Below are 26,382 nucleotides of genomic sequence, written 5' to 3' on the forward strand. Positions count from 1 at the left end.
CTGACATGCCGTGACCTCGCACCAGTGACAATGCATGGAATCAGTCAGACCTCCCAAGGCAAATCAGACTTAGAAATGACTCCACTCGCCTCAGTTCATGACCTAACATCGAAATATCCAGAATGTTTCAACAAAATTAGCAGATTGAAGGGAGCTGCAACGTGACACTTGTAGGAGAATGTAAGTCCAACAATTGATTTGGCACATTTTGCACATGCCAGCAGGTACACGAAGAAACAGCAAAAGATTCCATCCTATAGAAACTGTGGAAAGCCACCACTGAAGCATGGCCTGTTTCAATTCAGCACGTCCACAAAGACATGAAACCATTTTGACCTCACTGAGACGGGCTAGGCAGCTCCCAGGGAGTCATTTTTAAAGGCAGACAGGTCATCATATCAGAATCTTTGCAGCCTGATATTCTATAACAACTTCATCACTCACACATGGGCATAGATAGGTCAAGGTGACTCGCAAGAGATACAGTCCATTGGCCGGGTATGAACAATTACATTGAAGTCGTCATCAAGAAGTGTGAGACATGTCAAGAGCATATGCTAAGTCAGCACATAGAACCATTGATTTCACATGAAGCTCCTACCCATCCTTGGTCCAAAATCCCACCCGACCTCTTTCATGTCCATGGCACTGACTTCATTGTCATCGTCGACTACTTTACCAAGTACTTGATTATTTGACAATTGCACAATGCGTCAAGCACAATGGTTGCAACTCTAAGTGCTATTTTCAGCTTATTTGGTGTGCCTAGAAAGACCATTACGGATAACAGTCCACAATTTATTGGTAAGCTATTTGAGGATGTGTGTGAGAAGTGGATTTTTTTTGTTTCTTATTCATTCATGGGATGTGAGCTTCGCTGGCTGGGCCAGCATTTATTGCCGATCCGTAGTTGCCCTTAAGAAGGTGATGGTGAGCTGGCTTCTTAAACCGCTGCAGACCATGGGTGTAGGTTCACCCAGAGTGCTGTTAGGAAGTGAGTTCCAGGATTTTGACCCAGTGATAGTGAAGGAACGGTGATATATTTCCAGGTCAGGATGGTGAGTGACTTGGAGGGGAACTTTTAGGTGGTGGTGTTCCCATCTATCTGCTGCCCTTGTCCTGCTAGATGGTAGTGGGTGTGGGTTTGGAAGGTGCTGTTGAAGGAGCCTTGGTAAATTCCTGCAGTGCATTTTGTAGATGGTACACACTGCTGCTACTTTGTGTCAGTGGTGGAGGGAGTGCATGTTTGTGGATGTGGTGCCAATCCAGCGGGCTGCTTTGTCCTGGACCGTGTCAAGCATCTTGAGTGTTGTGGGAGCTGCACTCATCCAGGCAAGAGGGGAGTATTCCATCACATTCCTGACCTGTGCCTCGTAGATGATGGACAAGCTTTGTGGAGTCAGGAGGTGAGTTACTCATCGCACGATTCCTAGCCTCTGAGCTGCTTTTGTAGCAAAAGTATTTATATGGCTAGTCCAGTTCAATTTCTGGTCAGTGGTAACCCCCAGGATGTTGATAGTGTGGGCTTCAGTGATGGTAATGCCATTGAATGTCAAGGGGCAATGGTTAGATTCTCTCTTGCTGGAGTTGGTCATTGCCTGACACCTGTGTGGCACGAATGCTACTTGCCACTTGTCAGCCCAAGCCTCGATATTGTCCAGGTCTTGCTGCATTTGGACATGGACTGCTTCAGTATCTGAGGAGTTGCGAATGGTGCTGACCGTTGTGCAATCGTTAGCGAACATCCTCATTTCTGACCTTATGATGGAAGGAAGGTCATTGATGAAGCAGCTGAAGATGGTTGGGCCTAGGACACTGCCCTGAGGAACTCCTGCAATGATGTCCTGGAGCTGAGATGGCTGACCCCCGACAACCACAACCATCTTCCTTTGTGCTAGGTATGGCTTCAACCAGCGGAGAGTTTTACCCCTGATTCTCCTTGACTCCGGTTTTGCTACGGCTCCTTGATGCCACACTTGATCATATGCAGCCTTGATGTCAAGGGCAGTCACTCTCACCTCACCTCGGGAGTTCAGCTCTTTTGCCCATGTTTGAACCAAGGCTGTAATGAGGTCAGGAGCTGAGTGGCCCTGGTGGAACCCAAACTGAGCATCAGTGAGCAGGTTATTGCTAAGCAAGTGCCACTTGATAGCACTGTTGATGATCCCTTCCATCACTTTACTGATGATGGAGAGTAGACTGATAGGGCAGTAATTGGGCAGGTTGGATTTGTCGTGCTTTTTGTATACAGGACATACCTGGGCAATTTTCCACATAGTCGGATAGATGCCAGTGTTGTCACTGTACTGGAACAGCTTGGCTAGGGGTATGGCAAGCTCTGGAGCACAAGTCTTCAGTGCTATTGCTGGAATATTGTCAGGGCCCACAGCCTTTGCAGTATCCAGTGCTCTCAGCTGCTTCTTGATATCACGTGGTGTGAATCGAATTGGCTGAAGACTGGCATCTGTGATGCTGGGGACCTGCGGAGGAGGCCAAGATAGATCATCCACTCGACATTTCTGGCTGAAGATTGTAGCAAATGCTTCAGCCTTATCTTTTGCACTGCTGTGCTGGTCTCCTCCTTCATTGAGGATGGGGATATTTGTGGAGCCTTCTCCTCCAGTGAGTTTGATTGTCCACCACCATTCATGACTGGATGTGGCAGGACTACAGAGCTTAGATCTGATCCGTTGGTTGTGGGATTGCTTAGCCCTGTCTAACACTTGCTGCTTATGCTGTATGGCACACAAATAGTCCTGTGTTATAGCTTCACCAGGTTGACACCTCATTTTTAGGTATGCCTGGTGTTGCTTCTGGCATGCCCTCCTACACTCTTCATTGAACCAGGGTTGATCCTCTGGCTTGATGGTAATGGTAGAGTTGAGGATATGCTTGGCCATGAGGTTAGAGATTGTATTTGAGTACAATTCTGCTGCTGCTGATGGCCCACAGCGTCTCATGGATGCCCAGTTTTGCAACATCTGTTTGAAATCCATCCCATTTAGCACGATGGTCATGCCAAACAACATGATGGAGGGTATCCTCAATGTGAAGGCAGGATTCGTCTCCACAGTGACTGTGCGGTGGCCACTCCTACCAAAACTGTCATGGACAGATGCATCTGCGGCAGGCAGGTTGGTGAGGATGAGGTTAAGTATGTTTCTCCCTCTTGTTGGTTCCCTCACCACCTGCCGCAGATCCAGTTTCGCAGCTATGTTCTTTAGGACTCAGCCAGCTTGGTCACTAGTGGTGCTACCGAGCCACTCTTGGTGATGGACATTGAAGACCCCCACCCAGAGTAAATACTACACCCTTTCCACCCTCAGTGCTTCCTCCAAGTGGTGTTTAACATGGGGAGTACTGATTCATCAACTGAGGGAGGGTGGTACATAATAATCAGCAGGAGGTTTCCTTGCCCATGTTTGGCCTGATGCCATGAGACTTCATGGGGTCCAGAGTCAATGTTGAGGACTCCCAGGGCAACTCCCTCCTGACTGTATACCACTGTGCTGCCAGCTCTGCTGGGTCTGTCCTGCCGGTGGGACAGGACATACTCAGGGACGGTGATGGCGGAGTCTGGGACATTATCTGTAAGGTATGATTCCGTGAGGATGGCTATGTCAGGCTGTTGCTTTATCTAGTCTGTGAGACAGCTCTCCCAATTTTGGCACTACTCTCCAGATGTCAGTAAGGAGGACTTTGCAGGGTCGACAGGGCTGAGGTTGCGGTGCCTAGGTCGATGCCGGGTGGTCCGTCTGATTTCATTCCTTTTTTTTGACTTTGTCACAACTGAGTGGCATGCTTGGCCATTTCAGAGGGTGTTTAAGAGTCAACCACATTGCTGTGGGTCTGGAGGCACATGTAGGCCAGAGCAGGTAAGGACGACAGATTTCCTTCCCTAAATCTTTAATTGCACCTATTCCATCACTGGCAGAGCTCGTGTTTGGCAGACCAGTGCATACCAATTTACCTACCTTTATGCATTCAACTCTCTCAGAAACTAGAAAGCAACTTTTAAAACTGCAAGAGAAGATGACCAAAGTGCATGATAAAAATGTGGGTACAGAATTGCCAAGTTCACGGTTGGAGTAGGATACATACGTACACAACTCTGTTGTTGATGCCTTCGAGCTTTCTATCCATGTATATCTGTACTCAGATAAAAGCAAAAAACTGTGGATGCTCGAAGTCCAAAACAAAAACAAAAACAAAAACAAAAACAAACATACCTGGAAAAACTCAACAGGTCTGGCAGTATCTGCGAAGATGGACACAGTTCACGTTTCGAGTCCGAATGACCCTTCAACAGAACTAAGTAAAAATAGAAGAGAGATGAAATATAAGCTGGTTTAAGGGGAGGGTGGGACAAGTAGAGCTGGATAGAGGGCCAGTGATAGGTGGAGATAACCAAAAGATGTCACAGACAAAAGGACAAAGAGGTGTTGAAGGTGGTGATATTATCTGAGGAATGTGCTAATTAAGGGTAGAAAGCAGGAAAAGCAAGGTACAGATAGCCCTAGTGGGGGTGGGGTGGGCTGAAGGAATCGAAATAAGTTAAAAGGTAGAGATAAAACAATGGATGGAAATACATTTAAAAATAATGGAAATAGGTGGGAAAGGAAAAATCTATATAAATTATTGGAAAAAAAGGGGGGGGGGGGATCGGAAAGGGGGTGGGGATGGAGGAGAGAGTTCATGATCTAAAATTGTTGAACTCAATATTCAGTCCGGAGAGTTTTTCCATGTATTTTTGTTTTGGTTTATATCTGTACTCATGTGCCTAGTCTTAATAAATGAACCCACAATGTGTTTACTCAATCGCCTTTGTGCCTTCATATCATCATAACAACAGGACACAGGCAGTAGCTTCTTGATCTTAGAAATCCTGCCTCTATTGCATTGTTTGGATGATTAAAAGGTGACCTAATTGTGCGTTTTAAATAATAAAAGCAGTTGATAGGCTACATGTAGAGAAACAATTTCCTCTGGTGACGGAATCAGAACAAGGGGACACAATATTCAAATTTGAGCTCGGCTGTTCATGGATGAAATCAGGAAACACTTGTTCGCACAAGGAGTACCAGAAACCTGGACTCATTCCAAAATGCTGTGTATGCTAGGGGACAAATTGGCACTTCAAAGACTGAGATGGATAGTTATTTTTTAGTGTGTCGAGGGTTACAAAGCAAAGGAGTCTAAATGGAATTGATGAATAGATCAGGCATGATCTAACTAAATGGTGGAGCAGCTCGAGGGGTTACATAATCTTCAGTTTCTATGTGATAGGCTTGAGGGGCTGAACTGCTTCCTCCTGTTCTGATGTAACAGGTTTGAGGGGTTGAATAGCTTCCTCCTATTCTGATGTAACAGGTTTGAGGGGCTGAATGGCCTCCTCCTGTTCTGATGTTAAATAGGTGTTTTAAAGGGGTATCAATGAGTAGCAACACCATGTTTATAATGTATGTATCTTAATGAGACATTGGTTTGTTTCAGCCTTCCAAGTCCCGTCTCACACTAAGGGAAGCAAGTCATGAATGGCAGGTTTGTTGACTGCAAACTTTTCCTCCTCCTGTTGCAGAACTGTGGATGTGACATGGTAACAGACGATAGCTCCCAATGTGGATCTGAGCCTCCCACCAAGACACGGAATTGTGTTCAATGATTGACAGCAGGATTAGCCAATCACAGAATGTGTCATGGCAAGCTAGCTCCACCCCTTCTCTGTTCCTTTCAATGAACAGAGAACTGCTGAAAAACTAAAAAGCAATGAATAGAAGCAATGAAAGTGAAATGTGAATGTTGTATAAAATGTTAAAGGGGGAACTCATAGGAACCAGCAACATTATGAAAGGGGTAATTGTGTTCATGCCAGCGGTGCAGGGTTTTGTTAACTCCAGGTGTGCGTTAGATTATTGGGCCTTTTGTTTCAAAGCTTCATTCACAAACTTCGTCGCTGGTTGGACTCTGGGTTGGAGCTAGCCTGAAATTACCCACAAAATGCATTTGCAATTCCTGCTAAGAGTTTCTTTTGGGGTATGTTACAGGAGAGCACAGGGTGTGGAACAGTGCAGGGGAAGGCAAAGCAAAGACAGGGGAGGAAAACAGGGGAGGAAGAGAGCATGGGAGGTGCAGAGAGTGCAGGGGGAACGAGTGCAGGTGGAGAGAGTGCGGGGGAGAGAGCGCAGGAGAAGAGAGTGCAGGGGGAATGAGTACAAGTGGAGTGAGTGCAGGGAGAGAGAGTGCAGGAGGAGAGAGCGCAGGGGGATAGAGTGCAGGCAGAGAGAATGCAGGGGGAGAGTGCAGGAGGAGAGAGTGCAATGGGAGAGAGAGTGCAAGAGGAGAGAACACAGGTAGGGAACGCAGGTGGGGAGAAAATTCGGGGGCTGGGTGTTACAGTGCAGGGGCAGTGAGTGCATGGTGAGAGAGCACAGGGGGAGATACCATATTGGGATGGTTAACCCAGGGGAATGGTGCGTGCAGAGGGGGAGGGAAAGCCCAGGACAGCAATTCTAAGGACCTCTGTCCAGTGCAGGCCGTTTGTAAATGTAAGCTTAACAATCACACTGCAATGCCTGAAAAAAAGAGAAGGGCATTTCACTCATCCATAAAATGAATTTTTCAGCAGTTTAAAAGATGGGAGTTAAGCCCTGTGGACAGATGTGATTTGAAGGCTGAAGCTTCTCTCCCTTAACAGAGTCATTTCTTCATCAATAATCTGAGGCCCCGAATCCCAAATGGAATATTTTGAGCTGGGGTGACCTATTTAAATCTGAGATTCCAATCCCACTTCACTGATATCCCGTGATTCTCCACAGTAAACCATGTACTTATAAAAGGATCAAGTCTCACAGCAGCTTTACCCATGTCCTCACCTACTTGCTCATACTCATTGCAGCCAATTAGTTATGTCAATGAGTCACTGATGGTTCCACAATCACAGAGAGAGTGAAGGGTCATGAGGACTTGAAACGTCAACTGTACTCTTCTCCGCCAATGCTGCCAGACCTGCTGAGTTTTTCCAGGCATTTTTTATTTTTTGACAGAGAGAGTCAATCCTGATTGATAATGACTGTATCAGATAATGAGCTGAGCTTGTTTTCTGATACATGCCCTCTCTGGACTGAACATGAAGCTGTCTTCACATTTACATGTTAAGTCTATACTCAGTCACTCATGAATGTGGAACAGCTCAGAAGGGAACCTTGTGCCCTTGCCTTGGTGAGCTGGTATTGGGGGTATTTAATCAGGTGAAAGGGTGGGGATGGTGGCTTCTCTGCCCTCCTGCCTCCACCCCAATTAAGTCCGGGGTGGGACTATTCATAGGTGGCCTTCCTGACTCGCTACAAATTGAGATGCTTAAGTGGGCTGTTAATGTGTTGTGCAGGGGGCTCATCATGCGGGGTGCCCAACAAGCAAACTCTGGGGTATTTTCTTGTCGGCTCCAAGGGAGTGCCCCTCATTTAAAGTCACTCAGTGTCTGATCGAGGGACCTGGCATTGGAAAGGGGGGCACAACCCCTTTGTAGTTAGGATAGGTCTGTTGAACTTTTTCCTGAAATATCTTTCCCAACTCGATCACCATTTTATGTATAAACAAAACTTATATTCATCAAATGTCTACATTTACTTGATGTATTTCTATATTAAAAGGAGCCTGTCACCTGTGTCAGCTGAACTTTCTGGACAATCAGTCGTGGGCTTATTTCCAAATGAAGCCAGCCACATTGCCAGTGTTATGGGGTGATAAGGTCACTGATGCCATTCTGAGATACCATCCCGTTAAGACCAATGTGGCCAGTGGGAAACACCTCATTATCAAGCATGGGTGATTGCATCTGGGTATCAGGCAGCCAGTCCTGTGTCCTCAAAGCCTAACAGCTGGTTTACAGTAATCTGGTTAACACATGGGAACAAGAATCATGAGATTTTGGGCTTCAAACAGTTGGTATTCAGATGTTCACAAAGCTGAAAGCAAATCAGTTTATTAGTGGCATGAAGCCTGGTTCAGCTCGTGAGGCCTCTGCTCTGCTAAATTAGTTGCAGTTTTACCTGTTTTAAGTTCATAAAATTGGTTCTGTGATATTAAATTTTGAATATTGAACAAGGCATCTTCCTTGTTCAAGTTTGTACAAACAATGGCTGGTGGCTCTCGCCATTCCTACGATATTACACAAAAGCACAGGGAGCTGATAACTGTGTTGAGTTTTGTTTCCCAGTTATTGTATGGAACTTACTGCCCTTAGTTTTATTTTAATGATCACCACCATTGGTATCTCTGCCCAGAATCTGTGAGGCTGACATTTGAATGGGCTCTGTTGTGGCTTCTACTGATCATAAATTCAACCTCTCCACTCTGAAAGCTTGGAACAGCAATTTGTTTCTTGTTCCAAAACTGAATTGAAAACACATGAAACAACCGGCAAATCTAAACTATCTTATACAAACTGAAAACAGAAATGCTGGAAGCACCCAAGAGGTCATGTATCATCTGTGGAGAAAGAAGCAATTTATGCGTCATTGCCACTTGTAAGTGCATCACTTCTATCAACATAGATTACCATCAGCAAAAATATTTATTGAAAAATTTAAGAGAAACGTTTTCCCTCTCAGTCATTTCTGCAATAGTTGATTATTCTTCTCCCCTGTACTGTGTTAACTCCTGTCCTTACCCACGCTATAAGAGGTGGGGTGTGTGTCAGGGCTAATTATGACTTACTCATAAAACACAAAAGTACCATCAGAGCTTGATAGTTAAAGACATGGCTTGGGTATCAATCATGTCTTTGTTTATAGCACTCTCATTTCTAAGTCAGAAGCCCATGAGCTCAAGCCCTAATCCAGAAACCTGAGTACAACTTCTAGGCTGCCATTCCAGTGGAGTACTGAGGGAGTGCTACACTGTTGGGAGGGCTATCTATCAGATGAGGCATTGCACCAAAGCCCATCTGCTTTCTCAGTTGGATGCAAAATATCCCCAGCATGATTTCAAAGAAGCGCAGGGGAGTTCTCCGTGGTATTCTGGAGGCCCAAAAAAGGGTGATCTGGTCATTTTGTCATGTTTTTATAATAATATAAAGGCACCAATCACTCATAATGGGTGGTTTAAACACATTGTGGGTTCATTTATTTAAACTAGGCACATGAGAAAATATATATATGGGCAGAAATCTTGAAGCCATCAGCAGCAGAGCTGTCTGTACTCTGCTTAAAATCAAAAGTCAAACTAAAACTGGATCACATAACATACTTTCTTCTCGTGATGTCATGCTGCAATCCCTAAAATGCATATTACAACATCCCCCTTTCTTTTTAAAGATACTTTCCCCCCTTCCAAATAAGTATAACTATTTACAATGCATGTTCATGTTCAGTGACCATTACATAAGTGTGTAGAACTGGTGAGTTTATGTGTCTCTAAAGCGTAAAGGTAATCTGCTGGTACACCTAGATTTTGTAATGGTAATCTTGCCTAGAAGTGTGTTTAATTTTTCACAGTGATCAGAGGGATTGTCATTCCTAGATGTTTTCCTGGTTTCATTAGGGATCTTGTCCTAGATGCAATGGGACTGTATGGTGGTTGAGGAGCTGGAATGGATCTGGTTTATCTTTGGTTATGCCTCACCATTGCGCCTTTATGTGTAGTAATTTCATAGCACCTTGGTTCTGAACAAATCCTTGTCACCTCAGTTGGTTGCCATGTACCTTCTGTGGGATCATGGGTGTAAATTTGTTTTTCCAACTGTAAACTTAGCAAATCTGTAACCGCATTTTTATCATGTACTTTGGTCATCTTCCCTTGCAGCTTTAGAAGTTGCTCTCTGGTTTCTGAGAGAGTAGATTGGGTAAGAATGGGTAAATTGGCACCCTGCCAAACATGAGCTCTGCAGTGATGGAACTGTTGCACTTCAAGGTGTTGTTCTCAGACATGTAGATCATCTTGCTTGATCTGTCTACATTTGAGAATTATGGATTTCTCCATGCAAATCATTCATTCAGTTAGGCTGTTAGATCTGGGTAATGAGGAGAAGAAGTAGTGTGATTGATATTCCACTTCTCACACATATCCTGAAATGGTTTACCAATAATTTAAGGGCTGTTATCCATAATGATTTCTATATGAACATCAAATAAACGGAAAATAGCACTTAGCGTGTGTGCAACAGTTGTTCTTGATGTATTGTGCAATTGTCTCATGTGTTCCCTGCTCTGTCTCATTATGCACATCATTGTCGTGTTTGGGTTTGTCAACCATCTCATGTATTTGTTTCTAATGGGATACCAGATGTCATTTTTATTGCTTAAAAGTACACAGTGTGTACAGTCCATTTGGATCAGTGCACAGCTCTTTGCTCTCGTGCACTGCTGCTGCCAGTGGCTCTTTCCGCCACATGCTTTGCAGAATTGGTGGAAAGCTGGACATTTCCTTGATGCATGCAGAAGGCTACACCTTCCATATGTCTTGCTAGTTTTGGGTGTTCTAGTAAGTGCGTCGGCAACTGGAGTTGTGCTTAGGACCTGTAAGCTTCATCAACCTGCGAGGATCGAATAATACTTACGTCCATCCTTGAGTAGCTCTTCCATGTTATATGGTTTGGGCTTTTCTTAGCAGATCCTTCTGCAATGCTTCCATGGGAACAGATTCTGTCCGCTAGCTTTGTGTTTGAAAAAATCATAGTACACACCCTTTTCTCTGCATCTGCTGATGAAGTGGGCTCTGGATTCTGTCGGCTGTTGTTGAAATGACATGAGCTCTAATGACATGAACCGGTCTTCCAATGTAGTCCATATCTTTTGGGGAGCCTCTAGCTCTTCTGCTGTTAACCCTGATGTATTCAACCTGTGTAGACCTTCATTCCCGATTGCTAGGCGAACGTTTATGGCTTGCTTGTCTGGTTCAAACATATCTGAATCAAGAAACCATAGCTCTGTACACTGTTTAAAAAATATAATTTGGAAAATAGGTCATTTTCATCCCAATTTGAACTGGGGAATTTTGTGGACATTTTGACAGTATCTCTTTGACCTTCCTTCTCCTATAGTACCTGCATGTTGCTGTAGCCACTTTTGTGCACTTTTCTGAAGCTCCGCCTGTTATAACCTCAAACTTCTCTGGCCTGATTGTTATAATGTTTGACTGTCCCTCGCTCGCTATCGATCTGGCCCACACCCTGCTCACTTGCCTTTCCCGACTGAGCTAACCCAGTGCTGGTCCTCTCGATGGGCTGTCCCAATCACTGAACTGACAGGCTATGCGCTGCAGTCTCATTACGAGGGATCCGTCTGCTTACCAGCTGTTTATTTAAGCACTGTGTCTTCAAAACTTTTCTGTGCAGTCATAACGCTGCGTTCTCAACACTCTCCGATGCTGCAGCTTTGATGTGGTCTCAGCAGAATGTTGAGGGTCGTCTCATGCCATATAGCATGATCTAAGACTGTTCACCATGTTGTACCTGTACTGAATCTTGTTGGCAGGCTGAGCACCATGTCGTTTAGAAGGAACCACTGCTGCACCCCATGTTGTGTCTTTATAATGATATAAAGGCACTGATCACTCATCAGGGATTGTGTAGAGATGTTGTGGGTTCATTTATTTAAACTAGGTACATGAGAACAAATAAACGTGGATGGAGAGATTAAAGACACATCGGCAGCAGCACTGTGTGTGTGTGCTCTGCTTAAAAGCAAAAGTGAAACTAAAACACATTTCCGTTTAGTGATGTCATGCTGCAATCCCTTAGAGGCATATTACAACAATTATATACATTGCTGTTTGTAGGAGATGGCTATGTGAAAATTAGCTGCTGCTTCCCACATTGCAACAGTGACTACACTTCAAAGATATTTCATGGGCTTTAAAACACTTAAGGATGTGCTGGGGTTGTGAACAGTGCTGTGGAAATGCAGGTTCTTTCTTTAAGTTCTAATTCATACAGAGCATCCTCACTCTGGGCTGAGTTTACTGATGTCGGATAGAACAGCATTCAGGATTCTACAACTGCCCAAGTTGCTGCCAGCTTGTTGCTATGGTATAGAGTGGGTGGTGTTCTTTACCCTAGTAAGTGTCAATGTAAATGAGAAATATCCCCTCAATGCACCAATGAGACAATGGGTGGAACAACGCACTTGTGTTTTTTTTATTCTTTCACAGGATGTGGGCGTCACTGGCTAAGTCAGCATTTTTATTGCCCATCCCTAGTTGCCCTTGAGAAGGTGGTGGTGAGCTGCCTTCTTGACCTGCTGCAGTCCATGTGGTGTAGGTACACCCACAGTGCTGTTAGGGAGGGAGTTCCAGGATTTTGACCCAGTAACAGTGAAGGAATGGCAATATAGTTCCCATTCAGAATGGTATGTGGCTTGGAGGGGAACTATCAGGTGGTGGTGTTCCCAAGTGCTGCCCTTATCATTTTAGGTGGTAGAGATTGCAAGTTTGGAAGGTGCTGGCCAGGAGGCCAGGTGAGTTATTGAAGTGCATCTTGTAGCTGGAACACACTGCTGCTACGGTGCGTTGGTCCTGGAGGGAGTGGATGTTAACATTGGTGGATGTGGTGCCAATCAGATGGGTTACTTTGTCCTGGATGGTGTCGAGGTTCTTGAGTGTTGTTGGAGCTGCACTCATCAGGCAAATGGGGAGTATTCCATCACGCTCCTGACTTGCACCTTGTAGAATATAGACAGGCTTTGGGGAGTCAGGAAATGAGTAACTCTCCACAGGATTCCCAGCCTCTGGCCTGCTCTGTAGCCACAGTATTTAGATGGCTGGTTCAGTTCAGTTTCTGGTCAATGGTAACCCCCAGGATGTTGATAGTGGGGGATTCAGTGATGGTAATGCCATTGAATGACAAGGGGTGATGGTTAGATTCTCCCTTGTTGGAGATGGTCATTGCCTGGCACTTGTGTGGCGTGAATGATGTTTGCCCAAAACGGAATATTGTCCACGTCTTGCTGCGTTTGGACATGGACTGCTTCAGTACCTGAGGAGTCATGCTGACCATTGTGTATTCATTAGTGAACATCCTCACTTCTGACCTTATGATGGATGGGTGTAATTGATGAAGCAGCTGAAGATGGTTGGGCCCAGGACACTACCCTGAGGAACTCCTGCAGTGATGTCCTGAGCTGAGATGATTGACCTCCAACATCCACAACAATCTTCCTTTGTGCTAGGTATGACTCCAACCAGCAGAGAATTTTCCCCCTGATTCCCATTGACTCCAGTTTTGCTAGGGCTCTTTGGTACCACACTCAGTCAAATGCTGCCTTGATGTCAAGGGCAGTCACTCTCACTTCACCTCGGAAGTTCAGCTCTTTTCTCCATCTTTGAAAAAAGCTTGTAATGAGGTCAGGAGCTGAGTGGCCCTGGCGGAAACCAGACTATGCATCAGTGAGCAGGTTCTTGCTAAGTAAGTGCCGCTTGATAGCACTGTTGACGATACCTTCCATCACTTTGCTGATGATCGAGAGTGGACTGATGGGACGGTAATTGGCCAGGTTGGATTTGTCCTGCTTTTTGTGTACAGGACACACCTGGGCAATTTTCCACATTGCTGGGTAGATGCCAGTGTCGTTGCTGTACTGGCTAAGGGTGCAGTTAGTTCTGGAATGTTGTCAGGGCCCATAGCCTTTGCAATATCCAGTGCCTTCAGCCGTTTCTTGATATCACGTGGAGTGAATCAAATTGGCTGAAGACTGGCATCCATGATGCTGGGGACCACCGGAGGAGGCCAAGATGGATCATCCACTCGGCACTTCTGGCTGAAGATTGTTGCAAATGCTTCAGCATTCTCTTTTGCATTGATGATCTGGGCACCCCAATCATTGAGGATGGAGACATTTGTGGAGACTCCTCCTCCAGCGAGTTGTTTAATTGTCTACCACTTTTCATGACTGGATGTGGCAGGACTGCAGAGCTTAGATCTGATCCGTTGGTTGTGGGATTGCTTGGTTCTGTCTATCATTTGCTGCTTTCACTGTTTGGCACACAACTATTCATGTGCTGTAGTTTCATCAGGTTATTATGATCACAGCTGATGTTAATGCTGGACAAGTCGGATCCCAGAGTGAAACCTGGCTGGATAGATCCTAACTTTTTTTTTGAAACTGTGGAAGAAAGTTACTGAACAAATTCACAGGAGTCTGCTGATGAACTTTTAACACAAAGATTAAAACATTTATTAAACAAGGAAAATGAACAATATGACATCAGACAAAAAGGTTGGAAAATTCTCAGTACAAACACAACAAAATGATTCAAATATTCACTATTCCTTTACCCCAGCTTTATCTTTAAAGACACATACAAATTCGGAAAGATAAAACAATTTATCATATACTCTAATGTCCAGGGCAAGTATGCAGTACATGTGAATTAACAGGCAAACGGTGTTCAGACATACTGCATTCCAAAGTAAATGACAGATGTGACCAAAGCAGATTCCATGGATTTCTCAACAACCCACCCAGACGCTTTTCACACTGTGAGCCAACCAGCCTGTGTCTTTCTCACGAGGGCTTCCAATCTCCACCTTTGAAAACCTCACCTTGGAATTGTCTCAAATTGTTGCTCCCACTTGGACAGTTTCTACAAGGACCCATCTCCAAGGTTTCAGTCTCACCTTCCAAGACTCCTTTTTGCTGGATCTCCAAGTACGTTCATGCATCAACTTCCAAGCACAATTTCAGATCTTCAGCATTGCTGGCCAGGCCAACACTTATTGACTTGACCTCATCCTTGCCAATCTGCCTGTTGCAGATAAAGCTGTCAGTAACAGTATTGGTAGGAATGACCGCCACACAGTCCTTATGGAGATGAATACCCAACTTCACATTGAGGATACCCTCCATCCTGTTGTGTGGAACTACCACTGTGCTAAATGGGATAGATTTTAAATAGGTCTAGCTTAGTCAAAGAGGTAAAATGGGTTTAAAAAATTCAGTGAAAATTTGGGACTCCCCAAAATCCAGAGGTTCTCTTCCTCCCTCCCCCACCCCCTCTTTCTCTCTCCTCTCTCTTTCTCTTCCTTCTGTTCCCCTCAATTCACTTATTCCCTTCCCCCTTATTTCTCTCCCTACATCCCCCCCCACTATTCCCCTCCCCACTTCCCCCTTATTCCCCTCCTTACTTCCCCCCTTATTTGCATCTTTCTACCCTCTTCCCCCCTTATTCCCCTCCTCCTTCCCCCCTTATTCCCCTGCCCACTTCCCCCTAATTCCCCTGCCTACTTCCCCACTTATACCCATCGCCCTTCCCTCCCCTATTCCCCTCCCCACTTCCCCTTCCCATCTTTTCCCCCTCACCACTTCCACCCGTGTTCCCCTCCCCTTTATTCCCCTTCCCTTTTCCCCTCCCCCTTATTCCCCTCCCTGTCATTCCCCCCCTTCCTCCTTATTGCTGTCCCTTTCTTCCCCTCTTCTTCTCTTCTCCCCTTATTACCCACACCCTTATTCCCCTCCCCTTATGCCCCTCCCCCTTATTGCCCTCCCCTCTTACACCTCCGTATTCCCCTCCCCTCTTAGTCACCTCCCTCATTACCCACCCACCTTCCCCCTTATTCCCACCCCCTTATTCCCCTCCCCCTTTATTCCCCCTTATTCCTCTCCCCCTATTCCCCTCCCATGTTCCCACATTAATCTCCTACCCCTTATTCCCCTCTCCCTCTCCCCACCCCCTTCTTCCTCCCTTCCTACCCACTCTCCCTCACTCCCTTCCCCTCCCCCTCACTCCCTCCCCCTCCCCCTTCCCCTTCCCCCAACCCCCTCCCCGCCCCCATGCAGCAATTTCAACACTCTCCGATGCGGTGAATTCTTAGTGACCAAAATGTTGAGGGTCATCTGAAGCCATGTAGCATGATCTAAAATAGTTTACCATGCCGTACCTATCCTGAATCTTGCAGCCAGGCCGAGCAGTTATGTCGCTTAGAAGGAGCCACTGTTGCACACCATGTTATGTATATTAATAATGATAAAAAAGACACCGATCACTTATAAGGGATTGTGCAAACACACTGTGCATTCATTTATTAGGAACAGGTGCATGTGAACAGATATACATGGATAGAAAGCTTGAAGGTGCCAGAGCTGTGTGCCTGTGTTTGGATCCAGGCTGAAGTGAAACTGAGGTTGGATCACATGACACCCTTCCCTTAAAGTGATCACATGCTGCAATCCTTTAAAGGCATATTACAACACACAGCTGCTAAATTGATTCCAAAGTTGAGCCTCTTGTATCGAAGAACTCTGATGTGAGTGCAGCATACCATAAGATACCTTGATTCATCTACTGGACAATTTGATGCTACCCTGTTTTGAGCTCAAGTTTAGCAAAGTGTTTAGCACCATTCACTTTCGCTATGATGTCATTGATTGTCGGTTTCCAGTGTCTTTCTCATTGTGTGGTTTGGTTTGGTAATTGCGTATCAATGCAGATTCCAATCCGGTTCTCGTTCTTGGGTTTTTTGATGCCTTGCATGGGTGAGACCCAAGGGATAGGCTCAACACAACTTTTTCAAAAATGTCAAAGTCAATGAGATGCTTCTCTGTCTGCACCCTAACATGCAACATTATTCAGCACTATTGAACTTCTACTGGGGGGGACATGGGGTCTACATGCAGCTTTTGATTTCCCGCTACCAGTGAGGCAGTCAGCATGCAACTCGAGAATGTTGTTGGTATGTGTGGGAATCACGTATGTGACAGTAATCACGTGCAGATTTGTTGCTGTGTGGAAACTGACAAGCGTATCACATTCTCCGGATATGAGATAAAATACAACCTTCATTCCGGGGTCTTTGACTGGGATTGACATTTCAAGAAAATCCGAGAATTCTCAGTGGTTTGTCACCTGTTGTAAGGAAAAGTTTTCACATTCCCTGGTTTGTGGAGAATGGGGCAATCCTGAAGTTTGTTGAACCTTTTGCCTCCCTTGACATTGACAGATGCCCCTGTAGCTATGAGAGCATCTACACTCAAGCAGCCAATGGTCATTGTCACCTGTGGCTGGTTGCTATCTTTGGAAAGAGAGCACAACAGTATATTCAGGGTCATCTGCCTCTATCTCAGCTGCACTCTCTCGCCCTTTTGTTGTGGTACGCATATATGGCACTCTCCTGGTGGTAGTGGTCTTACGGCAGTTGATCTTGCTGATGAACAGCAACCACGAGAAAGCACAAGCAAAGGTTTTCCACAGACTTTGCACAGCGTACCGACAGCAGGAAAACTCTTCCCAGCATCAGTAAGCACTGCCAGTGGAAACATTATTTGGACGCTGTTGATGTTGCTTTGGTTTTCGGGCATGCGAGCGATGGACAGTGTTCTCAGGAGCTGGACTCAGAGTGTGGTTCTGGCAGCCTCAACTTCCATAACTCTGGACTGTCAGAGCGATAATGACCATGCTAATCCCAGCAGCTCTGACAGCTTTCTGCCTTTCTCCAGTGCTTTCCAGCGTAGTTGGCTGGAGAGACACCATTTGATGATTTGTGTTTTTATTTCCCTTTCGACCTGTTCACCTTCACCAAAGTCACATTTGGCTGCTAGTTGCCTCAAGTATGTGCAATACTGGTCGATTGTCTCATTGGCTTGCTGTCTTGTGTAGCTGGAGGTGATTGTTTCATACAGTATGTTCTTCTTCAAAGTGAAATAGGACATCAGTAGCTCAATCGTAGTCATTTTGCTCAGGTGTAAGTGTTTCAAATATATCTTCTAATTTTTCAACAGTGTAGTGGGAAAGTAATGTCTTTCCTTTCGTCCTCTGTCATGGCGAAAGCTGCACGACCCCTTCACAACACTAATCATTTTTGCCAATGTCGGAATATAGAGGATGGCTCCAGATGTACTACAAAAGCTGGTAGATTAGGCATAGAAAATGCCATTTTCATCAGAAATAATGATGAAACTTCATCGTAAAAGCTTTCCTGCTTGTTAGATCTGAACAGCTTGTGTTCACTGAGCACAGCCCGACTGTGTCTCTAAGGCTGCAGCTTGGAATGCTCTCTTCATTTCTTCAAAAATGGAATAATAATAAAAATTGCAGCCTCATTATCATAATTAAAGACCCTCCAAAAAGATTCAGACATTCTTACGTTGCATCATTTCCGTCAGTAGTGTGAGGTTCCTGGGACTTGAAGCAGCCAGAGGCAGCTCCCAATGCAAAGTGCACGAGCAAACGTAGCTCCTTTATGAAAACAGCTCCTCCATGCACCCTGCTTCTGTTAGCTGGCTCCCTCTCCTGGTACAATTCTGTATGGCAGCTTCAAATGAACAATGGCTGGGATTTTCTGCTCCTGGAGTGGCTCCTGTCACGGCAGATGCGTGCAAGCCAGTCAAAAGTCCATTGACTTTAGTGAGACCAGACCACACTACGAAGTGTGAGAAGCTCATGGACTTCTTTGCCTTAGATATTGAGGCTATCTAATCAGCTGTCACGACCGCTTCCCTCCACTTGGACAAAATTTCCCCTAAGTTTCCTCCCACTCTATCCTTGAACTTGCATCTTGCCCTCTCTCTCCTATCCCTCCTCATGTCCTTTCTGAGCTTAACTTGTCCATGAGACCCACTGGCTGCTCCGTGAACCCTAATCTCACTAAATTGCTGACCACACAATTTCCCCTCCTGGTCCCCATGTTGCCTGATGTTGGTAATGGTTCTTCCTCCTCAGGTACTGCTCCCCTCCTCTTCAAACCTACCATCATCACCCTTTTCATCAAAAAACCCACCCTTATTCTGCTTCCCTTGCAAACAACTACCTCATCTGCAGGATCCCTTTCTTCTCCAAGGTCTTTTTTATTCTTTCACAGGATGTGAGCATCACTGGCTAGGGCAGCATTTGCTGCCCATAAGACCATAAGACCATAAGACATAGGAGCAGAAATTAGGCCATTCGGCCCATCGAGTCTGCTCTGCCATTCAATCATGGCTGATCAGTTTCTCAACCGCATTCTCCCGCCTTCTCCCCATAACCTTTGATCCCCTTAGCAATCAAGAACCCATCTATCTCGATCTTAAATACACTCAATGACCTGGCCTCCACAGCCTTCTGAATCCATAGATTCACCACTCTCTGGCTAAAGAAGTTTCTCCTCATCTCTGTTCTAAAAGGTCTTCCCTTTACTCTGAGGCTGTGCCCTCGGGTCCTAGTCTCTCCTACTAATGGAAACATCTTCCCCACGTCCACTCTATCCAGGCCTTTCAGTATTCTGTAAGGTTCAATCAGATCCCCCCTCATCCTTCTAAACTCCATCGAGTATAGACCCAGAGTCCTCAAACGTTCCTCATATGTTAAGCCTTTCATTCCTGGGATCGTTCTCGTGAACCTCCTCTGGACCCTCTCCAGGGCCAGCACATCCTTCCTGAGATACGGGGCCCAAAATTGCTCCCAATATTCTAAATGAGGTCTGACCAGAGCCTTATAAAGCCTCAGCAGCACATCCCTGTTTTTATATTCTAGTCCTCTCGAATCCTGGACTAGGTTTCCCAAGTCCCTTTGCACTCCAGATTTCTGAATTCTCTCCCCATTTAGAAAATAGTCTATGCCTCTATTCTTCCTACCAAAGTGCATGACCTCACACTTCCCCACGTTGTATTCCATCTGCCACTTCTTTGCCCATTCTCCTAACCTGTCCAAATCCTTCTGCAGCCTCCCTGCCTCCTCAATACTACCTGTCCCTCCACCTATCTTTGTATCATCTGTAAACTTAGCCAGGATGTCTTCAGTTCCTTCATCTAGATCATTAATGTATAAAGTGAAAAGTTGTGGTCCCAACATTGACCCCTACGGAACTCCACTAGTCACCGGCCGCCATCCTGAGAAGGACCCCCTTACCCCCACTCTCTGCCTCCTGCCAGACAGCCAATCTTCTATCCATGCTAGTACCTTGCCTCTAACACCATGGGCTGTTATCTTACTGAGCAGCCTCTTGAGCGGCACCTTGTCAAAGGCCTTCTGGAAGTCCAAGTAGATAGCATCCACTGGCTCTCCTTTGTCTAACCTACTTGTTACCTCCTCAAAGAATTCTAACAGATTTGTCAGGCACGACCTCCCCTTGATGAAACCATGCTGACTTTGCCCGATTTTACCATGCATTTCCAAGTATTCTGAAATCTCATCCTTAATAATGGACTCTAAAATCTTACCAACGACCGAGGTCAGGCTAATCGGCCTGTAATTTCCTGTCTTTTGCCTCAATCCCTTCTTAAACAGGGGGGTTACATTAGTGATTTTCCAGTCCTCTGGGACCCTCCCTGACTCGAGTGATTCCTGAAAGATCGTCACTAACGCCTCCACTATCTCTTCAGCTATCTCCTTCAGAACTCTGGGGTGTAATCCATCTGGTCTAGGTGATTTATCCACCTTCAGACCTTTCAGTTTTCCTAGCACCTTCTCCTTGGTAATGGCCACCATACTCACCTCTGCCCCCCGACTCTCTTGAATTTTGGGGATGTCACTCGCGTCTTCCACTGTGAAGACTGATTCAAAGTACCTATTCAGTTCCTCCGCCATTTCTTTGTTCCCCACTACTACTTCTCCAGCATCATTTTCTAGCAGCCCAATGTCCACTTTTGCCTCTCTCTTACCCTTTATATATCTAAAAAAAACCACCCCTAATTACCCTTGAGAAGGTGGTGGTGAGCTGCCTTCTTGAACCACTGCAGTCCATGTGGTGTAGGTACACCCACAGTGCTGTTAGGGAGGGAGTTCCAGGATTTTGACCCAGTGACAGTGAAGAAACAGCAATATATTTCCAAGTCAGGATGGTGTGTGACTTGGAGGGGAACTTCCAAGTGGTGGTGTTCCCATCTATCTGTTGCCCTGTTCTTCTGGATGGTAGTGGTTGTGCGTTTGGAAGGTGTTGTTGACAGAGCCTTGGTGAGCTCTTGCAGTGCATCTTGTAGATGGTACATACTGCTTCCATTGTGCATAGGTGGAGTGAGTGAATGTTCAAGGTGGTGGATGGGGCTCCAATCAAGCTAGCTGCTTTGTCCTGGATGATGTTGAGTTCCTTGAGTGTTTTCAGATTTGCAATTTTATTTATGATAATGAGGCTGCAATTTTTATTGTCATTCTGTTTTTGAACTTTAGTTGCTAATGGCTGGGATTTATGAGCTTTGGGGAACCCGATAACATCCTCAAAGCGAGGACTTTGTGGATTCAGGAAGGGCTGTGCCTTCACACTTACCTCCCGGAATGAGATACAGCCTGAAGAATCTCTGCGATCAAGCCCCTATCCCGCTCCCCCCACCAGAGACATTCCTGCCAAGGCCTGGGGGATGTTCCCCGACCTGCAACGAGACCTCGATCTGCCTCCACCACCAGGCCTCCGTCCCACCAACATGCCCCAGTTCCACCTTAACCAGTTGACCCCAATCTCCCCACCAGGGCTCAATCCTTCACCCCAACCAATGTCCTTTAACATTGCCCCCCTCAGATTCTGATGTCCTCTTGCATTGCCCTACTCCCATGTTCCCACCATACTCCCACTGTCCCATCTTTCTAATCAACACCCGCCTCTCACTCTGGATGAGCCTCGCCCTCCAGTCAACTTCCCCCCTGTCCCTGCGCGGACTTACCTGTTACTGTGACAGTCAGTGACTGGGCCCAGGCAGCCTGAAGGATCAACTGGTCATTTCTGTCTGTCTACTTCTCTTTTCCTCTCTTACACCTCTGACTGTATTTTTTCTGTTTTATTTATCCCAAGTTGAACCATAACTGGAGAAACTGTTTTGAATTGCTGCTAACTCTTAATAGTATATTATTAAATAGCAGAACGGATAGCAAGCTGATTGCAAAACAGAAAACAAAGAGTAGGGAACAAATGAACACAGCAATAGGAGGCCCCTTCAGTCTGCTGCTATTCAATGCGATCATTGCTGATCTGTATCCTAACTCCTACATGCACCTACCTTAGCTCAATATACTTTGATATCCTTGTTAGTAGAAATCTATTGGTTCCTGGTTTAAAATTAATCAGCGCCTATTGCTTTTTGTGGAAGAGAGTTTCACACTTCTACCACTCTTTAGATGAGAAAATGTTTCCAAACTTCTCACCTGAATGCGCTAGCTCTGATTTTAAGGTTATGTCGCTTGTTCTAGACTCGCCCCCCTGTAGATAAATGCTCTCTGTCAACACGTCCATTCCTGTCAAAATGCTAAAAAAGCCTCAATTAACCTTCTATAATCCAGGCAATATACATCTGGTTTATATAATCTTCCCTTAAAATTTAACCTCTGGGGCTCTGGTGAATCTGCACTGCACTCTTTCCAAGGCTATTATCTATCCTTATATGGTACGATGCCTGGAACTGCATACAGTATTTCAGGTGTCTCTATAACCAGGGTATTGTCTGGCTGCTGTACATATACCTCCCCTTAATATTACAGCCCTCAAAATGAAAAGACAAACATTCCATTAACCTTTTTGATTGTATTTTTGCACCTGATCATTATAGTTGGTTGATCTGTGTACATGGATCCCCTGAATCTCATTGGAGTTTCAATGTTCCTCATTTTTCATCATTTAAATAATATTCAGATCTATCCAATTTAGTCCAAAATGGATGGCCTCATAATTACCTACGTTGAAATCCATCTACCACAGTATCCCGCTGATTTAAAAGTGGTCACTCAGACTGGTGAAGGAGGAAAGTGGTGTTCCACAGGAATCAGTTCTGGACCAACTGTTATTCCCCTTTGATATAAATGATTTGGACTCAGGAATCAGAAGCACAATACCAAAATTTACAGATAACATCAAATCTGATGATATAGTTAGTGCTAAGAAAATCTGCACCAAAATACAAGAATACATTAACAAGCTTGCAGAATGGGCTGGTAAATAGGAAATGAATTTCAATATAGTGAATTTTGAGACCACATACTCCTTTGAAAATAAGAGCCTAAATGAGACAGAGTGAAAAGGGGTCCAGGGAAACAGATTAAAACTAATACAGATTGCCAAAACCATAAGAAGTCTAAACAAAGCAGTGGAGTTAATTGTTTGAAGATTGCTGTAACATGCCTTTAAGGGATGGAAGCATGACATCACTAGAAAGGAAGTGTGTCATGCGATCCAGGTTTAGTTTCACTTTTGCTTTTAAGCACAGCACAGCACAGACAGCTCCACTGATGATGTCTTTAAGCTTCCTGTCTATGTATATCAGTTCTCAGGTGCCTAGTATTAATAAGTGAACCTGCAATGCACTTACCCAATCCCTAATGAGTGATTGGTGCCTTTATATCATTATAAAGACATGACATGGGGTGCAGCAGTGGTTCCTTCTAAATGATATGGTGCTCAGCCTGGCAACAAGATTCAGTACAGGTACAACATGGTGAACAGTCTTAGATCATGATATATGGCATGAGAAGACCCTTGACATTTTAGTCAGGCTGCAATGGAGTCAACGCATTGGGGAGTGTGGAGAATGCAGCATGCTGACTGCGCAGAGAAGCTTTGAAGACAGTGCTCAAATAAGCAGATGGATCCCTTGTGGTGAGATTGCAGCGCATAGCCTGGTCAATGCCGTGAGCGGGACAGCATGTTGAGAGGCCCAGCACCGGGTTAGCTCAGTCGGGAAAGGCGAGTGAGCAGGGTGTGGGCCGGATTGATAGCGAGCGTGGGAGAGTCAAACAAAACTCAAAGCAAAACCATCAAAATTGTGCCAGACAAGGCTGAATTATAACAGGCGGAGCATCAGAAAAGCACATGAAAGCAGTTACAGTGACACTCATCCCAGCTACCAAAGGAGACAGAAGGTCAAAGGGATATTTTCAATATGTCCACAAAATTCCCCAGTTTGAATTGGGATACATCTGACCTATTCCCCGAATCCAAAAATGCATAAATAGTGTACAGAGCCACAGTTTCTTGACTCAGGTGTGTCTAAGCCAGTCAAGCAAGCCATAACAATTCACCTAGCAATTGGGAATGAGGGTCTACACTGAATATGTCAGAATTAACAGAAGAGGAGCTAAAGGATACCTAAGAGTTATGGACTACATTGGAAGACTGGTTCAGAATCAGGTTAAACTTCCGGATACGTCGACAAGAGTTTATGTCATTTCCATAACAGCCTACAAATCCATAGACCACTTTGTCAGTAGATGCAGAGAAAAGGGTGTGTACTGTGATTTTTTTGGACACAGCTAGCAGACAGAATTGCATCCACTCCCATGGAAACATTCCAGAAAGATCTGCTAGACAAACCCAAAACATATAGAATTGAAGAGCTGCTCAAGGATGGACGTAAGTACGAAGTGATTCTTAAAGTTCGACGAAACTAAGTTCAACTCCAGTTGCTGATGCACTCACTAGAACAGCCAAACCCTAGCAAGATATGTGGAAGTTGTGGCCTTCTGGTTGCACCAAGGAAATGCCCAGCTTTCCAGCAGCTCTGCAAAGCATGTGGCAGAAAAGGCCATTGGCAGAGGCAGTGCACTAGAGCAAAGGCTGATAGAGCTGCAAAGAGCCATGCACTGACCCACACTGACCGTACACAATGGCTACTTTAAAGAAATAAGAATGACCATCTAGTATCCCATCAGAAACATATACAGGAGATGATTGACAAATCTGAAAATGACGATGATGTGCACGATGAAACAAAGAGCGGTGAACACATGTTTCACACCATCAATCTCATGGAAAACATAAATGCCAGCTCGCCATCTGAAGTGTTTGCCAAGGTTCAAATTATCTACCTTAGGAAATTTGGTAATGACTCATTATTGGCCAAGATTGACACAGGGATAAGTGCCAACTTCCTACCTCTGTGATTTTGAAAAGATATGTATTCACAGGCATGGAAGGCCATGGTGAAACCTACTGCTGTGAAATTTTCAGCACAGAATGGCTCACTAATTCCATATGCCTGATCCATTGCCCTGGAGTGTAAGTATAATCAATCCTCCTGGGTGTCACAGGTGTTCTACTTCATAGAGACTAAAGGCCCAACAATTGCAGGCCTATTGGCATGCCACGATCTCACACTAGTGAAAATCCATGGAGTTCGTTGGCTATCATGCGGCATACCAACCTCAGAAACTGCTCCTACCACCTCATGCCCTGTACACAAAAAACAGGACAAATCCAACCTGGTAAATTACCGCCCCATTAGTCTACTCTGGATCATCAATAAAATGATGGAAGGGTTAATCAACAGTGCTATCAAGTGGCACTTAGCAATAACCTGCTCACTGATGCTCAGCTTGGGTTCCTCAGGGTCACTCAGCTCCTGACCTCATTACAGCCTTGGTTCAAACACGGACAAAAGAGCTGAACTCTAGAGGTGAGGTGAGAGTGAATGTCCTTGATATCAAGGCAGCACTTGATCGAGTGTGGCATCAAAGAGCCCTAGCAAAACTGGAGTCAATGGGAATCAGGGGGAAATCTCTCCGCTGGTTGGAATCATACCTAGCACAAAGGAAGATGGTTGTGGTTGTTGGAGGTCAATCATCTCAGTTCCAGGACATCACTGCAAGAGTTCCTCATGGTAGTGTCCATCTTCAGCTGCTTCATCAATGAACTTCCTTCCATAAGGTCAGAAGTTGAAATTTCTGCTGATGATTGCACAATGTTCGGCACCATTCGCAGCTCCTCAGATATTGAAGCAGTCCATGTCCAAATGCAGCAAGACCTGGACAATGTCCAGGCTTGGGCTGACAAGTGGCAAGTAACATTCATGCCACACAAGTGCCAGGCAATGACCATCTTGTTAGGAAATAGAGCTAATTTAAGTAAATTATATTGGTATTTGTGAGTGTTAGGAATGAGTTTTAGCTTTAGTGTTTAAGTTTGATTTGCATTTCTGTATCTGTGTGTTAAAAGGTCAAGTTGAGTTTTAGCTTCACTTTAAAAGGTGCCTGCATTTCTAATGAGAGTTTACAACTGTAAGAGAAGTTAAGCAAACACCAGAGTAGAAAAACTGGGCTGTTGCCTAGCAAAAGGTGTCCAGTGAGGCAGGTCCCTTCCACAGATACACACAGAAGAAACTAGAAACAGCAGTTGTTGGGTTCAGTTTTGAAGGCAGCTGCCAGGCAGAAGCAGCCTAGAAGGGGCAGATAGCTAGTTCCAAGCTAAAGATGAAAGTCCCCAAGAATCCAGGGGATAGGAACAGGAAAAAGTCCCAATCAGACCTTCTAGTCAAAGGAAGGATAGGAAACTGGGAAAGGTCTTGTCAAGTGAAGTTAAGAGTGAGCAGCAGAGAAATGCTCCAAACTTCAAACTTAAAGCTCCAAGCTACAGGAAGCAGAGTCGAAGTGATATAAAGGTTTGTGAGAAGTAATGGTCCAGAGAGGCAACTGAAGGTCTGTAACTCTTTACTATGGGCATCTGAAGCAGTGTCATAGAGTCACAGAGGTCTACAGCAGAGAAAAGGCCCTTCAGCCCATCGAGTC

The sequence above is a fragment of the Cetorhinus maximus genome, chromosome 21, assembly GCF_964194155.1.
Source record: "Cetorhinus maximus chromosome 21, sCetMax3.hap1.1, whole genome shotgun sequence".
NCBI classification, from domain to species: Eukaryota; Metazoa; Chordata; class Chondrichthyes; order Lamniformes; family Cetorhinidae; genus Cetorhinus; species Cetorhinus maximus.